This window comes from Cynocephalus volans, chromosome 7 (assembly GCF_027409185.1).
Source record: "Cynocephalus volans isolate mCynVol1 chromosome 7, mCynVol1.pri, whole genome shotgun sequence".
Lineage (NCBI taxonomy): Eukaryota > Metazoa > Chordata > Mammalia > Dermoptera > Cynocephalidae > Cynocephalus > Cynocephalus volans.
In genome coordinates this window covers 109,724,382-109,730,381 of record NC_084466.1, presented here as the reverse complement: position 1 = coordinate 109,730,381, position 6,000 = coordinate 109,724,382, and positions in this window count along the sequence as shown.

Genomic DNA, 6,000 nt, shown 5'->3' with positions numbered 1-6,000 from the left:
TCCCTTCTCCCTATCCTAAATGAATGACTAGGCTTTGGAAGATACCTAGGATTTTAATTGGCATATTAAAGTAGGGGAGGCATTAATGAAAATAGGAGAAATCAAACAAAGGTAACAAAGTAGAAATAAGTGAGTATGGCTTTGGCAGGTCTGTGTGCAATTAATGAGAGAAAGGATTAGGTGGAGGAGACAGAGCCACTGAATGTGAAACCTTGATCTGATAGACATCAAATGTAAGTTTTTAAATAGCAACGTGATATAATGAAAGCATTTGGTTAGGGATATTTACTTAGCAGAGTATACAATTTGAATTGGAATAATCTATCAAGCTAGAGTCCTTAAAGTCATTTTTGGCTTCTGTGTGATTAACTGGTCGATAGAATGCTACTGATTGTACTTAGAAATGCCTTTGGGGTGTGAGTTCAGAATCTCAGCCCCTCTTTTCTGGATCATAGCAATATCCTTCTCACCAATCTCCTTTTCAGTCTCCTCACACCCATCACTCCCTATGCTCCTACCAAAGGCATATTCTAAAACAGGTTTAATTGTGCCTCCAACTTGCCTAAAAAGGTGTTCGCTAACAAACTCCTTAGCATGTTATACATAGTCCTTCTCAATCCAACCCCTTTAGGTTTGTTTCATACCCTTCTTTTTATGTATATTTTGTTCTCATAAGTACACCATAGCCTCATGTATATCTTTGGCTTGCACATGCTGTTTCTTTTTTCTGGAAAGAACCTTTACCTTTCCCCACTCATAAGAAAAATAGTTCAAATGTCACCTACTCTATGAAGCCATCCCTTACTCTCCCAGGCAGATTTATTTATTTATTTCTGTGGGGTTTAGCAATTGGCCAGTAAGGGGATCCGAACCCTTGACCCTGGTGTTATCAGCAACATGCTCTAACAAAGTGAGCTAATCTCCCAGGCAGGTTTAACCAGATGGATCATGCCTTAATCATCTTTGCATGTATTTTTAGAACGTACCACAGTGTCTAATAGTACTAGCTTCTTCCTAGGAACTGAGTTTTAAAAAAATTATTAGCAGAGTATGCAATTTGAATTGGAATAGTCAGCAAAAAGAGCTGCATATTACTATTGCATTTTAGAAAAATATAAAATAATACAGATATAAAGTAAAAAAATGAGTACCATCCACTCACTCCTGCAATAGTCAGGTATAATCACCATTAAACCAAATTTTGTGTGTTTTAGTCTGCACTGTTTTTTGTGCATGCACATCCATGTCTATATGTGTGTGGCTTTTTAAAATTCAAACCTACTATGTGTTTTTGAATGACTAAATGAATGAGTAAATAAAGGAACTTAAGGTATAATTTTAATCCATTCAAAGAAGTCAAAAAACAGTATTTATCTGGATAGAATGGAAATAATAGAATATGAGCAAGTGTTTAAAAAAAACCTAGAATTTCATGACTAATTTTACTATATTGTACCTACATAGAGTCAAATATAATTTCAAAGCTGCAAACTGTGGATTCAGAGGTGGAAATTTTTGTCAACAAGTTGCTAAAAAGGCAAGTATCCTTCCTGTATATATTTCTGTGAATATCAGTTTTCAGGCCTGTCCGATAGAAATAATACCACTTTGTAGAATTTATGAAAGGATTAGAGATAATGTATGTAAAGTGCTTGGCACATAGTTGAGCAATAAATTATAATTATCATTTGTATTGATCAGGCGTTTTACAATAATGTAAGGGCAGACACAGTAGGTTTTGTTGTCTTCCTGTTAATAGCATTATTTCACCAATATAATCATTTTGGATTTTTTCCAATCTTTAAGTCAGCTCTGAGTAATATGAAGTCAGCTTTCAGAAATATTCAGTAATGTGAAATGGGTTTTATAAATTTGCATAAAATTATAGCTGTCCTTTTTGCTTGTCCTACCTCCTGCTGAATCAGAATCAGCTTTAAAATAGAAAAGCTATATTTATTTTTCATAATGCTGCTACAGCAATGGCTAAAAATAATTCTGATATGGCCTTAATAATTAAGGCTGCATGCAGAATTTGTTCTAATTAAGGAATAATTCATAAACTAATTAGGATAGCTATGAACCATTAACATGCAATAAGTCTTTCTTCTAATTTCTCTATTTCTCTCTACTTTTCCTCCTTTTGTATACTGATTTTATTTTATTTTACTTTTGGTAGCTGGCCAGCACAGGGATCTGAACCCTTGATCTTTATGTTACAACACTGCATTCTAACCGGTTGAGCTAAGCAGCCATCCAGTATACTGATTTTAAAGGCAAACTCCAGTGACATGAAGATAGACCCTAAGTACCTGCATTGCTGAGATGTAAAAAAAAAAAAAAAACCATAAGTAAATGAAAATGGTTTGAGAGAAAAAATTATAGGTGGATCGGAGAGCAAGCAGTGGTGTTTACCACTAATTAATCAAAACCAGTTACAGATTTCTTTGTTCCTTCTCCACTCCCACTGCTTCATTTGACTTGCAAAAAAAAAAAAAATTATACATGTATTTTCCCATACTTATAATTTATTAAAATCTTGATTTACAGAAAAGATAAGCTAGTAGATAATTATTCAATTGTAAAAATTTTTCTCCTATTTTTGCAGTGAGTTGCTATACTTTTGTAATTTTCATGTGTTTATACTTGGTTTCCCCAATCAGTGTAACCTCTTTGGGAAAGGAACTCTGTCTTATCCTTTTGTGCTCCTTCCAGTGCCTATCACAGTGCAATATAATTGATGATGAGTAAGTTATCTTTAAATGTGGTGTTTACAGTATATCTTATTTCTAGAAATATATTTTACTTGTAAGTTCAGAATCACATCTATTTGTCATGCTAAACCTATTAGGTGATTGCTCCTAGTGTACCTAAATTATTTATCCATTATAATTACAAAAGCAAAACTGCATTCTCTTAGGACTATTTTTTTCTTCATTTGAGTGATATACATGCATCTAACTCCATTATTCAGTAGGGAATTATCCAGGCCTCTGGCTGCTGCTGCTATTTATTGGTGCTACCTGCAGCTTTAGCAATATGCAAGTTTCGTCGAACCATGATCATTACTTTCATATGTATATTCCAAAATTTTACATGTTCCCATCCCCACACATAACTGTCCCTTCTACTGGCAAATGACACTTCTAACAGGTAGTTGTTATTTTCTATGGAGCCAAATTTGTGTATACATTGTGCAGATTCTAATTTTTTCATATTTGCTATCTATCCATTCACCCATCCATCTTTCTCCCTCTCTGTCTACGCATCTATCTTGCTCAACGTACTGTGCTAGGTACTATAGTGGATAAAAGGAAGCAAAAGACCTAGTTCTGTCTTCAAGTACCTTAACCATCTATTGAGGGGGGAAATGTATACATAAAAAAAGATTAGAAAACAGAATGGTACATGATAAGCAATACAAGCTCACACACTGTAGATGATACACAAATAAGTGATACAAGCTCACACACTATCGAAGATCTGTATTAGTAAGGGTTCTCCAGAGAGATAGAACCAATAGGACCTTTATATAAATATATGAGGGGGTTTATTAGGGGATTTGGCTCAGGTAATTGTGAAGGCTGATGAGTCCTACAAAAGGCCATGTGCAACTGATGCTGGTAGTGTGGATCAGTCCAATCCAAAAACCTCAGAACCAGGGAAACCGATGGTGCTGTTGGTGTGAGTCCTGGAATCCCAAAGCTTAAGAGTCTCAAGTTCTGATGTCCACTGACAGGACAGTAGAGTGTATCCCAGTTCCAGTGGATAAAGAGGGTGATCCACCTTTTCCTCCATCTTTGTTCTCTCCAGACTCCAAGCAGATTGGATGCAGCTCACCCATATTGAGAGCAGATCTTCACCCACCTAATCCACTCAGGCCCACATGCTAATCCCTTCTGGAAACACCCTCATAGACAAACCCCAAAAGACAGCTTTACCAGATTTCTAGGCATTTCTTTATCTAATCAAGTTGACACCAAGAATTAACTGTCAGAAGATTCAAGAAAAATATTTTCGGCTGGAATGATGTGGTGTGTTGACTGAGTCTGGGAGATGGTCTGATTTAATGGGAAAAGCAGAGGACGATGAATTGGAAGACCAGGTTTTCACCTGCACAACTTACTAACTACTGGAACCTTATGACTTGGCTTTCTGAACTTCATTTTTCTCATCTGGAAATTGAGAACAACGATCATGACAACACTTTTTCTTTTTCTTTGATTATGAATCATACAATCAAATAAAATTATATTAAAATTCTCTGAAAACATTAAAGTGCGATTCCAATTTAAGGATGTATTGTTTTAACTTTGGATCAACTACCACAGGGTCACAGTGTTTCTGCCCAAATATTACTCATTTTTTTTGGTGGAGGGGCTGGCCAGTACAGGGATCAAACCCTGGACCTTGGTGTTATTGGCACCATGCTTTAACCCACTGAGCTAACCAGCTAGCCCCAAATATTACTAATTTGAGAAATGTTAAAAGTTCAATAGGCAGAGAGGAGCAATGCTGGTTATTTAATATGTATGTTATTTCATAGGGAGAGAAAATGACAAAAGAAAGTAATGACAGGCTTGTGATGCAAATCTGACATTTTTGTTTTAGGATAATCCATATGGTAACTACAATTACTTCAAAACTAATAACACTTGTTATGAAAATATAAGAATTAAGGGCTGGCCAGTTAGCTCAGTTGGTTAGAGCACAATGTTATTACACCAAGGTCAAGGGTTTGGATCCGTGTATCCGCCAGCCACCAAAAAACAAAAAATAAACAAAGAACAAGAAAATATAAGAATTAAAAATGGCTGCTATTTACTGAGGGTTTACTATATCTCAGGGACTCTGGTAAGAACTTTTTGTACACTATATAATTTAATCTTTACAACAATCCTAAGAATCAACCATTATTGTCCCCATTTTACAGAGGGGGAAATTCTCAGTCAGAGAGATTGTTATTGGCAAGATCACACATCTAGCAAGTAAGAAAAGTAGGATTGAAACCCAGATATGTATCAATTCTAAACCTGTATTCTTACCCAGTAATTTCCATTACTTTGGCATATCGCACAGAAAGCAATGGTAAACTCAGAGCCAAATGAAGTGGTTTGATGTATTTATTATATCAGATGAAGAAATGGCTATTTTAACCATAACTTATTTCAGGAAAGGGTGAAGTGAGGGATGAAGTTATAGAGGAAACAAAAAGGCCAGTTCATGGAGGAATTGTATCCCATGTATGAGAATATGAACTTAATTCTGCAGGTAATCGGGAGCCATTGAAGATTTCAAGTACAGAAATATCACTGCCTGCATGGCATGGGGTTGGTGCTCAATACATACAATGAATGAATGAATTAATGAGATTTGCCTTTTAGGAAGATCAACCTGATGACCGTGGAATACAGTTTGGAGGAAAGTAAGATTACTTTAAGAGCTTGGGCAAAGATGGCAGAGCCTAAACAGTGGCACCTGGGAGCCAGGGGCTACTGGCTTGGAGAGCCAATTGTGCTAACCCCTGACAACTTTAGGTTCAGTGACCTAAAGTTGGTAGCTTGAAATTAGCCATGGTGGTGGAACTGACACCACAGAACTTGGTAAACACTACAAATTAGGGTTTTCTTTTTTGTCGTTTTTCAGTGGCTGGGGGTAAGACTAAACCCTTGACCTTGGTATTACAAGGACACATTCTAACCAATTGAGCTAACCAGCCAGCCCTAGGGCTTTCTTTTTCAAAGAGCTGATTTACCAGCATATTGCTGGCCTGAATAAAAACCACAGCAATGGAGTGGAGAGGAGGGAATACATACTAGAGAGGGATTAATGGGGTAGAACCAGCAATACTCATCATCATTTGATGAGGGTAGAGTGCCAAATGGAGATTCCAAAATGATTTATCAAGTTATTGGCTTGGTTGATTGAAGTGGGAAATTGGTACCTCTCACCAAGAGGAGTTGAAGATAGGGGAAAGATAGTGAATTTTGCTCAGGGAATGTT